The sequence below is a fragment of the Lutra lutra genome, chromosome 13 (assembly GCF_902655055.1).
Source record: "Lutra lutra chromosome 13, mLutLut1.2, whole genome shotgun sequence".
Lineage (NCBI taxonomy): Eukaryota > Metazoa > Chordata > Mammalia > Carnivora > Mustelidae > Lutra > Lutra lutra.
This window is the reverse complement of record NC_062290.1, coordinates 38,573,527-38,587,061: the sequence shown is the minus strand read 5'-3', so window position 1 is coordinate 38,587,061 and position 13,535 is coordinate 38,573,527.

The window sequence follows — 13,535 nt, the reverse complement described above, 5'->3', positions numbered from 1 at the left end:
TTCTGAAAATCTTTATGAATTATGCCAGGACTTGATAAGCCCTTTCATCTGAAGAAGCAGAGGAAAGTCCTGACAGTCTCCAGGAAACTGATTCTGGCAAGGAGCTAAATGATGTAAGGCTGATCCTCCATTTAGAAAATATGAAACTGAAAAATGCTTCTGTTGATAAGAATGAATGCCAATTAGATACATTTTCTCATTTGTCCCTTATGAGAGCTAGTAGTCAAAAGCAAAACAAAACAAACATTATTTCAAAAAATAAACATTTCCATTTAATATTGGCAGGCTAGAATTAGAGGAAGAATTGATGAATAATATCTATTTAATTATGAGCTACTTCATCTTAGGCACATAGAGAAAAATCAATACTATAATTCAACAATGAAAAATATCCATGACAATAAATCAGGTATTTAATTTGGTAAGTACATAAATTAATAAATACATATGGGCTAAGAACAAATAGAACATTAATTTAAAAACAAAGGTAAAATTACTATTTAAGAAAGTTTTACATAAAATTAGGTACAATTTCTAAAGGAAGGCAGCAGCAACATTTGCTCTGAGCTTGCCTGTAGTCAAAACAAAGAAGAAAACAAAAGACCCATCATATCCCTGAGAAAATAAACCAAGAACTCAGAAGAAGCACACCTTTTCATGCAACAGTCTACTTAGGAGTTACCCCTGCATTCAATCACCAATGGTAGGTGCAATGCGAATTTCTGTCTCTGAGAGCATGAAGATGTTCATAGCATCAGGAGCTGTGAACATATTAACCAGTATGTAGAATAAATTCTGTAAAATTATCGTACCCTTAACTTTTAATATCTGAACATTTTACCATATAAAGGAGATAAAAATCCTATGAAAACTTCTATACTGCTCTTCATGGTAAATGAAATGATAGGGGCGCCTGGGTGGCTCAGTGTTTAGGTTAAAGCCTCTGCCTTCAGTTCAGGTCATGATCCCAAGGTCCTGGGATCAAGCCCTGCATCGGGCTCTCTGCTCAGCAGGGAGCCTACTCCCTCCTCTCTCTCTCTGTCTGCCTCTCTGCCTACTTGAGATCTCTCTCTTTCTCTCTCAAATAAAATCTTTAAAAAAATGAAATGATACTACATTTTACTTGGTTTTGTTTAGCATATGTCAAAATATTTATATTCAGCATTATATTCATTACTTTATATTCATCAGCACAATTACGAACATGGAATTTAGGGGTACCTGGGTGGCTCAGTGGGTTAAAGCCTCTGCCTTTAACTCGGGTCATGATCCCAGGGCCCTGGGATCAAGCCCCGCATCGGGCTCTCTGCTCAGTGGGGACCGTGCTTCCTCCTCTCTCTCTCTGCCTGCCTCTCTGCCTGCTTGTGATCTGTCTGTCAAATAAATAAATTAAAAAAAAAAAACTAAAAAAAAAAGAACATGGAATTTAGAGTTACAGCACCTGGCTTTGAATTATATCTTTGACAGTAATACCTTCATAACACCAGGAAAGCAACATTATTTTTATATTATTATGTTTTTTCATTGATGGACATATTCATAACACTACCTCATAGGTTTTTTTAATGATTAATTAAGATGATACCAATAAAATGCTTAAAATATCTGAAATTTTTAATTTTCAAAAAATTTCTTCAGTATGTTTTTTTAAAGTAGGCTCCACATCCAATGCAAGACTTAAACTCCCAACCCTACGATCAAGAGTCACGTGCTCTACCAGCTAAGTCAGCAGGGTGCCTCATATCTGAAATATTTTAAGTGTTCAATAAGTAATAGGTTAACATAATAATAATGATGACTTTTTTAATTGCTATAAAGTCAGTGGTTAGTTCTCACAATATCTCTGTACAGGAATGTGGATAGGAGAGTCATTCTTTTTGTGTTACCAAATAAAGAAACAAAGGCTTATATAACTATGTGTTGCTCAAAGTGGCACTTGAATTAATATCTGGAATAGACAACAGTCAATGGCAATTCATGGTAGATTTGCTCCTACCTTTCTGAAGGTCTTGCATTGCCAAATCACATGTTTTCTTTCTTATACAATGTAGTGCTGGTTACCAAGAACCCAGAAAGACCTCTTGAGAGTGGATTAACCCCTATTCCCAGGAGGCAGTGGTGCAAGCAATCAGTGTTGTTGTGGCTGCAATGGATTGGTATGTGTAACTCACTGCTCATGTTGGCTGTCTTCTCTTGCTACTCCCATTCTCTAATCTTTACTCTAATAGACCTTTTCCAGTCCATTTTTTCCTCCCTTCACACAGGCTTCAGAACCTGTAACTAAATGTCTTCCTGATGAAAAACTGCAACCCAGGCAAGGGGCTACTCCACAGCAGTGGCTGGGACAGAGTTGTTCTGTCAAAGTTATATCTCCAGATTCTAGCCCAGTGAGATTATCTAACCACTCGCTATTCCCACTTAACCCAGGGAAAGAGCAAGATCTATAAATGGGAACTTCTCCACTGTCTGGCCACTCAGTCCAGGTTCAGCTTCTCCCCCTTCCCCACTGCCTTGGTTAAATAACCACTAGTATAAGCTCTCCTGCTTTTCTCAAAATCACTTTCCATTTTCTAGCATGGAGCTCAAAGTATGCTTTATATTTAATATATTCTGCATGAATACATGCATATTTGAATCAGCATGATGAACTGTGTAACTAAAACCTGCTGGTCTCAATTTCTGCTTAGCACATAATGGAACAAGTCTGAAAGAGGAAGGGATGGGGAGATGAATGTGGCACTTGAACCATTCTGGCTCTAAAGAGCCTTAACAAAGGTTGTTAACCTTTATTCCTGCCTATTAAAATTATCCTTGCCAAATGATTATTTTAGAAGCCTAGTGGCAGGTGTATTGCTTCTAGCTCACTGATCCTGCAGGGAAACCCACCATCCCACAGCTGGCTTTGCGACTTGTACCATACATTAAATTGCTTGGTTAGAGGGGAAATCAATTGCTATTTTTACAAAAACTTCACAAAATGCTTGCAATCTACAATCTAATCAAAATCTAAAAGCTCCTTGTAGATTAGTTTTATTGGCTCACTTTATACTGCAGAACTGATGACATTTCTCACAAAACCCTGTACTGCCTCATTTCTTTCAACTACAAGGCTGATTTTCCTGATATTTACTGGGAGGAAATGAGTCCTTGAGCAGTTGCTCATCTTCAGAGTATTATTTTTTTATCTTTTTATTTTTTTAACACAGCCAAATTATTGTTTCCTATATGCAACATTCTATTTCTATATCCATTTACCCAAATTTATTCATGGCAGTGGATAGAAACAACAAGTCACCTATCAGCAAAAATAATTTCCTACCACTCTGGAATCACTTTTAAAAGGGCACCAAACATTCATTCAATAAATATTTACTGAATACCTACCTTGTGTTAGAAAAATGCATAATGGATTATGGGAGCTGAAGAAAATGGATTAAAAACTAACTTCTAGACTGCCAAAAAGAGATTCAATCCATGTGCTGTCTTCCTCCAAATACATGCATGACATATATATATATATATATGTCATATATAGAGAGAGATTTATATATGCATGCACATAACATATATATTACATAATATCATATCTACTATATATTATAATATTATCTATTCAAATTACATATAATACATTGACTTGTTAATGAATTATTTAATAATTAATTACAACTCACAAAATAGGGACTACCTCTTCATCCTCCCACTCACTCACGTGAATGTGCACACTGTGGTAGTCAAAGCACTTACACTCCCTTACTCCGTATCCCTCAATGACTTTTTAAATAACAAATGGGTTCTATTCATACTACATGAAATTTTAGAAGTGAGATTGTTTTATTTTGTGTTAGTATAAACATGTTTTGTCCTAAGCTTCAGGCCATTTTAAAACAACTTCCTTTTAAGTCCAGGCAACATTCAGAGTGTTGGCATATCCATTACTGACCAGGGCCAGATTTAATTTAGATACTTTTAAAGTTGAGTTAATAGGAACTTCCTGCTTCTGTATTTCAATGTCAGCACTTCATAGCCAACTGATTGAATTATAAACGACTGAAGAAAGTACAAGCATTGCAAACATCTATTTGAAATGTAAATATCTTTCTTTGAAATGTCTTCTTTCCATGACAGAAATAAACTTCAAACAAAGCTTTATGCATGTATTGCTATGGAAGGATATTTTAAATACTGAGTCTTGATGTGATTAATTTAGTGATTGTTTCCAAATCACAAAATTATAATGATGACAAAGAAAAAAATCAATAAATGACTGACATGTGTGGCAGGAAGACTAAAGAGACAGATGGTTCCCGTATAATGACCAAAAACTTTATAGAGTCCTTGTTCTAGTCTGAGAGTTTTCTGCTGAGTTAAAGCAGACTCCTCTGTTGTTACTTATTTAATACTTAACTTCCTTTAGCAGAAAACTTTGCCTGTTTTTCTTGAAATAACACTTTTAGTTTTGTGTTATATAGACAAAAGCTGTGTTAAAATGTTGAGTTTGAGAACAGTTCTAAACATTTCCTCAGCTTTTCACTAATTTAGGAGTCCATGGAAACAGGCAAATTTGTTTTGGTATTACTACCTCATTCATGTCCTCTCTGTTACTCCCAGTCACCCAGCATGATGATAATGATACCCCTGTTGGTGTACAAAATCATCATTAATTGATAGCCCACCACACCACACCACTTTTCCCTCTATCTTTGGAACAACCTTAGAATCTCTATATCATCATGTCCATTTTTACAGCTTGACTTTTAATGTTCAGGGAAATTAAACAATGTTCTGATAGTAAATAAGACTAAGTAAAGAAACTATTAATTAACTCTAAATCTTTTTGCTTCTGGAATCTGGTTCTTTACCAAAAGATACTTATGTATGCTTTTATTGAATAATTAATACCTGGCTCGGTCTATGGTTTGCTTTAGCAATATAATGGTGAGCAAAACAGCGTCTAAGCAGCCATAAAGTTAGAGTAAATTTATTATTCTTCCAATTGGCATTTTTATTTCATAAAATTTCTTAAAGTAGTATTCTATCTGAATATATTGCATCTGGAAAAGCACAATTTTAACCTCTATGGAACATAAAAAAAAATTGGGAATTTTTTGGTTGCTGTTTATTTGTTAGATCTAAATTCAAATCACAAATTATTGCTTATCCTGCCTTTTGTTCAAGAGTATTATTTTTTTTAACATTTTATTTAATTATTTGACAGAGAGAGATCACAAGTAGGCAGAGAGGCAGGCAGAGAGAGAGGAGGAAGCAGGCTCTCCACGGAGCAGAGAGCCCGATGCAGGGCTCGATCGCACGACCCTGGGATCACGACCTGAGCTGAAGGCAGAGGCTTTAACCCACTGAGCCACCCAGGCGCCCCTGTTCAATAGTATTCTTGCTGGATTTGTTCAACAATGTGGAAAAAGTAGATCAACCTCTTGTAATGTAAGAGGTATAGTTTTCCTATTATCATACCAGAGGCTCTCCAACTGGAAGATTGATCAGGTTCTTATAATCTTTTGAAGGGCCATTTATTACAATTATGTTTCTTTTCTTTTAACCAATTAATATATTTATACTACATAAACCTTTAGTAAAGCATAGAAAAACCTGAAAGTCAACCCTGAACCCTATAATTCTCTTATAAATAAAAACTCATTCATATTTTGCTTGATGTGGCATTATGTTCTATATGATGTCTAATGACATAAATGTATCTATTTAGCGTAAGCCTATTTATCATGAATGATTCACCTAATTATTCTCATACTAAAACAGTATAAAGAACAGCGGCTACCATATTTTTCTTCAAATTTGGATGCATAAATGAAAATCTTACCAAAAAATATTGTTGGGATTCAAAGTCGTGTTAATCTCTTAAGAGCAGTAGAATAGTTGCTGAAACAGAATGACGTCTTCTTGTTTGCACATTCTATATTTTCAGATACAGCAAATATTAAGGGGACAACCTCATTATGGATGTGTGTGTGAGTGTGTGTTTCTGGTGGTGGGGACTACCTAGAGTACAGGAACTTCAGATATTACCATATGGATACACACAACATATATTTCTGTTTGTGAAGTGTGGGGTGATTCATAATATTGTGTTATCTGTAATTCAAAAATTTATATTTGTCCAGGACCAAAAAAAAATTTAGAGATGAATAAGTAAGTAAATGAATATCTTCACAACACGTACAAATAATCACACTTTAAGGATTCAAGTCCAAACACCTGTACAGATCTTTCTATCTTATAAGTTATTCTGTCTGTTAAAAAGAATAATCAGGGACGCCTGGGTGGCTCAGTTGGTTGGACGACTGCCTTCGGCTCAGGTCATGATCCCATAGTCCCGGGATCGAGTCCCGCATCGGGCTCCCAGCTCCATGGGGAGTCTGCTTCTCCCTCTGACCTTCTCCTCACTCATGCTCTCTCTCACTGTCTCTCTCTCAAATAAATAAATAAAATCTTTTAAAAAAAAAGAATAATCAGTGTTTACATGAATCTAGTATAAAGTTTAATCAAGCACTTTGCTAATTTATCATAACCAGATTTTAGTAAAAAACTAATGAAATTCAGTATACAGTTGACATACACATTGTGTATTATATATAAATAGACTTATTTAGAACAATACACATTTAGAATAATCACAGATAAAGAAAAGTGCATCATTCTAAATTTTAAGTAAAGTTATCTATCTTATTATTACAATAACATTTTAAGCAATTCCCAATATGTAGACAGCCACCTGATACATGACCTAAGGAGATGACAGATTATCAAACCTAATACTCATTTGAAAAAAGGATCTCATCCTAGGCAGCAAGAGATTTCTGTGTGTAGAAACACAATGTCCTCTTAACAGTTATCAGTGTGATTCTCTGTTCCACAACTACACTTAACCCCATCAAGAAAGCTCTAACACATAATGGTTGTGGGCAAATATGGAAGGCAGACTGTGCTCACAGTGTCTTCACACAACAAATTATATTCCAGCTTATGTGAACTGGCCAAAGATTTTAATTGTCATTTATAAAATCACTTCTCCATTAAAAGAATGGGGGGAGATAAAGAAATTCTGAATTCTGTAAATACAACTCATATCTGAAAAACAATGCTGAGTAATTCAAAATAATATAAATAAACAAGGACTGATGACATGGAAGTCTTTAGAAGAGGACAAATAAAAGCATTTTTCAGGTTTTCCAATATATAATCTGTTTATATTCCAAAAGCAGAAAACCCATTGTAAGTATATACTTCTTTTCTACTTATTTTAATGAATATTTTCCTTTATTTAAAAATATCAGATATAGGTAGCTGTTCATGAATATATTAGAGTCATTTATCACGGAGAAACTTCAAGACTTTTAGCTTGCGCTTTTAATTATAGAAATTAACAAAGAGAACTGTTTGAATAATAGATGTTTAATATCTATCAACTAAGGACTTAAAACATAGAATATAGAATTTCACCTATTTTCTTCTGATCTTTATCAGTCTTACTAATGAAATCTATCTTTTGCCTAGCTGGATTCTTTTAATAGAACACAACTCAAATCCTACTTTAATCTTTTCTCCCTTCCTTTTTCCCTCCCTCCTTCCTTCCTTTCTTCTTTTTTCAAGATTTTAATTCTATGGCTCAGTAATGGGAGAAATGAATCTTACAGTCCATGGACATGGTTGTTCATGCATGTATTTAAATTTTTTAAAAATTGACCTTAATAATGTTTTAGATTTGTCTGTGGATTCATTTATAAGTATTTTATTGTTTCTTATCCTATTATATAAAGTATATGTTTACTATTTACCTAACTGTATTTTTGATAATGTAAGTAAATACAAGTAATTTTTGTATCAATTCTGGTGATACCTCTGTATCCAGTTTAGTTTGCTTAATTAACTTACTTATTAGGCATAATCATTTACTTTTAGGTTTATTTGAATTGCTGCTTGATTATGGATATACTTTTTTTTAATAGGTTAGGACAATTAATTCTATTTATTCTTGTCTAATTTTTTCAAGGTTTAGTTTTCAAGAAATTTATTAGTTTTAGCTGTAATTTATTAAAAATTAGCTGTAAATTTTTTAGTTTTAGTGTAAAAGTCATCATAAATTTATCTTCCTATATCTTTAAATTCTATTGAATCACTAGTGACATTTTATTTCATACCAAATGTAGATTACATGTTTTTTCTCTTTTATTTTCTTAGTCTTCTCAGAATTTATCAAATACACATAACAGAATTTACCATCTTAATCATTTTTAAGTGTTTGGTTTGGTGATTTTAATATCATTCATAATGATGTGAAACTATCAGCATCATTTCCATAATTCTTTTCATTTTATAAAACTTAAACTCCATACCCATTATTCATACTTCCCTATTTTCTCCCCTCTCCACACTAGCCCCAGCAATCACCATTCCACATTCTGTCTCTATGGTTTTGACTACATTAAATACCTCACGAGTGAAATCATACAATATTTGTCTTTTTGTGACTGGCTTATTTCACTTAGCATAATGTCTGAAAGGTTCATCCATGTTGTATCATATGTCAGAATTTCTTTCCTTTAAAAATGCTGAATAATATTTCATCATATGTATACACTACATTTTGCTCATCTTTCCCATGGACACTTGGATGCTTGGATTATATTTATATTTTAGCTATTATGAATAATGCTGCTATGAATGTGGGTGTACAAATACCTCTTTTGAGATCCTGCCTTCAATTCTTTTGGCTATACATTCAGAAGTGGAATTGACAGATTTTTTTGGTAATTCTATTTTAAATTTTTTGAGGAACCATCATATTTTCTGTACTCTGTTGGCTCTACAGTTTTACATCTATCTCCTATTACTTTGTGAGGGTTTTAATTTCTCCAGAGCCTCACCAGCATTTGCTTTTTTTCATCTTTTATTAATTAAAAAAAAACCCAAAACAGCACTTTTTTCTTTTTTGTAGTAGTAGTAGCCATCTTAATGGGTGTGAAGTGGTATCTCATTACTGTTTTCATTTGCATTTTCTGAATAACTAGTAATGATGAGCATTTTTCAGTGATTACAGGACATGTGTGTATCTTCTTTAGAGAGATGTCCGTCCAAGTCTTTTGCTCACTTCTGAACTGGGTTTTTTGTTGTTGAGTTTTAGGAGTTTGCTATCTATTTGCCTATTAACCCTTTAATAATCTATGATTTGCAAATATTTTCTCTCATTCTGTGGGTTGACTTTTTACTCAGATAGTGCCTTTTGGTGCACACAATTTCAATATTTTCATGAAGTCTAGTTTGTCTATTTTTTTCCTTTGTTGCCTGTGACTTTGCTATCATATCTAAGAAATTATTGTCAGGTCTAATATCATGAAGCTTTTACAGTAATGATTTCTTCTCAGAATTTTATGGTTTAAGTTATAATTTAAATGTTAGGTGATTTTGAGTTAAGTTTTGTATACAGTATTTGATAAGGGTGCAAATTATTTCTTTTTCAGGAGGATATCCAGTTTTCCCAGCACAACTGTTGGAAAGATGGTGTTTTCCTCATTGACTATTCTTGGATCCTTTATCAAAAATTATTTGAACATAGATGTGAGGGTTTATTCCTGTGCTATCTATTCCATTCCACTGGTCCATATATCTACTTTTATCATGGAACCACACTGTTTTGATACTCCAGCTTTGCAGTAAGTTTTGAAATCAGGAAGTATACATCATTTCACTTTGTTTACACTTTTGTTTTTGTTTTTGTTTTTTTTTCAAAATTGTTTTGGATATTTGGAGTCTCTTGAGGTTATATGTGAATTTTAGAATGAGTTTTTCTATTTCTGCAAAAAATGTCATGGGATTTTGAGAGGGATTGCATCACATCTATAGATCACAATACTATTTTCTAATCCATGAACATAAGATATGTTGCCATTTAATATATATTTTTATGACTTTCAGCAATATTTTGTAGCATTCACTGTTCAAGTTTTGACAATCCTTGTTAAATTAATTCACAATTTTATTTTTTTTGACACTATTATAAATAGAATTGTTTCCATAATTTCCTTTCCAGATTGTTCACTATTAGTGTATAGAAATTCAGTTGATTTTTGTGTGTTGACTTCGTATCCTGATACTTTGCTGAGTAAATTTCTTAGTTTTAACAGTTTTTTTTTTTTTAATCTTAGGGGTTTTCTACATATAAGATCATATTGTCTGCAAATGGGGATAATTTTACTTTTTCCTTTCCAATTTGGATACATTTCTTCCTTCTTTCCTTCCTTCCTTTTTTTTCATTCCTTCTTTCCTTCCTTTTTTTTTCTTTTTTGCCTAAATTCCCTGGTTAGAACTTCCAATACTATGTTGAATAGAAGTAGTAGAAGCAGACCAGATTTTAGAAGAAAATCTTAAATTGAGTATGATGTTTGCTGTGCTTTTTTTTTTTTTTTTTTCATATACAGCTTTTACTCTGCTAAGTTAATTTCCTTTTATTTCTAGTTGCCTTTAGTGTTTTGATCATGAAAGTTTTGGATGAATTTGTGTTGAAATTCTCCATGATTTCATCTATTTTGTTGATACATTTCTTTACTTTATATAACATAAATGATTGTTTTAAGACCTTGTGTGATAAAACAGAAGAGATTAAATAATTTTTTAAATATTTTCCTCCCTTTCATATGTTTAGTAATGGTTAATATTTAACTGGATGTTTTTCTTTTATAAAATAGCTGCAAACATTCTGGATGACATCTTCAGACAGAGAAGATTCTCATTTGTGTCTGTCATAAATGGTGTAGAACTGATTCCTTCAAGATATGAGTTGAGCTGGGCTTCATTGAAATTTTAATCTCTTCAGCACTTTTGATTAATATTTATTTATTTTTATTATCTTAATGTTTATTTCTAGTCTCTTAATTAAGAGTCACCTCTGTCTGGTGGAAAATTTAACCTTAACTCGTTAAATTCCTGCTTTTAATTTTGTGTTTGAATTGAAGAATGCTTCTCCTTCCAACAACATATTATCATCTAAGCACTGCAGACTAGTTTCAGTTTGACTTTAGAAAGTCTTAGCCTATAGAGCACCTAGGTGATTCAGTTGATTAAACATCTGCCTTCCGGGGCACCTGGGTGGCTCAGTGGGTTAAAGCCTCTGCCTTCGGATCATGTCACGATCTCAGAGTCCGGGGATTGAGCCTTGCATCAAGCTCTCTGCCCAGTGGGGAGCTTGCTTCCCCTCCTCTGTCTGCCTGCCTCTCTGCCTACTTGTGATCTCTCTGTCAAATAAATAAATAAAATCTTTAAAAAAAAAAAATCTGCCTTCCACTCAGGTCATGATCTCAGGGTCCTGGAATTCAGCCCCCAAACAAATCAGACTCCTTGCTCAGTAGGAAGTCTTCTTCTCCCACTCCCTCTTCCCCCTCATCAGACTTTTCCTCTCATTCTATCTATTGATCAATCGATTGATCTAATCCATCATCTATCTATCTATCTATCTATCTAATTATCATCATTATTTATCTATCCATCTCAAATAAACAAAATTAAATTAAAAAAGAAGAAGAAAAAAGCCTTGGCTGGGGCATCTGGGTGGCTCAGTCAGTTAAGCCTCTGCCTTCAGCTCAGGTCATGATCTCAGGGTCCTGAGATCAAGCCCCACGTCAGGATCTTTGTTCAGAAGGGAGTCTTCTTCCTCTTCCTCTGCCTGCTGCTCTTCTTCTTGTGCTCTCTCTCTCTTTGTGTCAAATACATAAATAAAAACTTTTAAAAAAAGAAAGCAAGCATTGGCCTAGTCCTCTACATATTCTGATATATAGCCCCAAACTCAGCATATATTTCATGAGGTGATAAAAATGTTTCTGTAACACCCCCCACCAAGTTTCCAGATCAGGCAAACCCCATACAACTACTAAAGTTCTCCCTGATTGTTTTCCCACTGAGAACTCCTCTGAGTGAGAAAACCAAATCTTCAGCCTGTACCCAGAATCAACACATTCTTCCAGTCAGAAAATTTACAGTGATTATTTGTGCATCTCAGAACAATTTTCCTGATTCTGGAATTCCAATTATCTTGTCCTCATTGCTTCCATAAATCTCTAATAACTTTAAAGTAAGATTTTGTAATTTATCTTTACTTCTCAGTATGACAGCATACAGCTGCATATCTTCTACGTAGAACCCAAAATCCATAAACTTGATCATTTTAAAATATGTTATATATATGTTATATGTGTTTTTATGTTTTATGTGATTTTTTGTTTATTCTGAATTTTCTTTGCATAATTTATCTCTTCCTCTTTCTCTAATAAATCAATATTTCCAAAGTTCTGTGTTTGTAAATCTTTTTAAAATTATATTTTGTATCAGGGAAATACAAATGAAAATTATAATGCATATCACCTCATACCTGTCAGAAGAGCTAAAATTAACAACACAGGAAACAACACGTGCTGGGAAAGATGCAACGAAGAGCCCTCTTATAGTTTTGTTGGGATTGCGAACTCATTGTAGCCACTTTCAAAAACAGTATGGGGTTCCCCAAAAACTTAAAAATAGAACTACCCTCTCATCTAGCAATTGCACTACAATGTATTTACTCAAATGATACAAAAGTAATACTTTGAAGGGACACATGCACCCTGATGTTTGTAGGACCATTATCTACAATGACCCAATTATGGAAAGAGCCCAAATGCCCATTGACTAATGAATTAATAAAGAAGAAATATTTATATTTCTTCATTAGAATATTATTCTACCATAAAAAAGAATGGAATCTTGTCATTTGCAATGACATGGAAGGAGGGAGCTAGAGTATTATGCTAAGTCAACTAAGTCAGTCAGAGAAATACAAATATCATATGATTTCACTCATATGTGGAATTTAAAAAACAAAATAAATGAACATGAGGGGGAAAAAAAGAAGGGCAAACCATAAAATAGACTTTTAACTCTAGAGAACAAACTGATGGTTACTGGAGGTGAGGTGGTTGGGGTGGATAGGTTAAAGGGGTGATAGTTGTTAAGGAGGGTACTTGTGAGCACCAGGTGTTGTGTGTAAGTAAGTCATAAATCACTAACATCTAGACCTTAAACTAATATTGTACTGCATGTTTAATTAGCTGGACTTTAAATAAAAACTTGGGAAAAATAAAAGTATATTTTGATATTATACATTTTCTTTTTGTATTTTGTTCTAATTTAAATAGATATGTGCAATTTTCCCCCTACATACTTTGTATTTTTTTTAGCTTGCCCTTTTTATTGTTTTTCCATGTTTTGAGTTTAGTCTGTTTACTTTTCACTTTTTTTCATTCCTTATAAATGTATTTAAATCGTATATAAATGTTCTAGAATGTACCAGATACATAACAGAAGCTCAAAAAAATATCTATTCAATCTTATCTCAAATAAAGATACAAATATAATTAAAGAAAGGTATTACTTCAACCGTGCTACCTTCCACAATTTCATGTCCACTTTTGATCCTTCATATACCCTCCATGCAACTATTAAAAATGAAGATCTTTAAATTAGACCCTCATTTA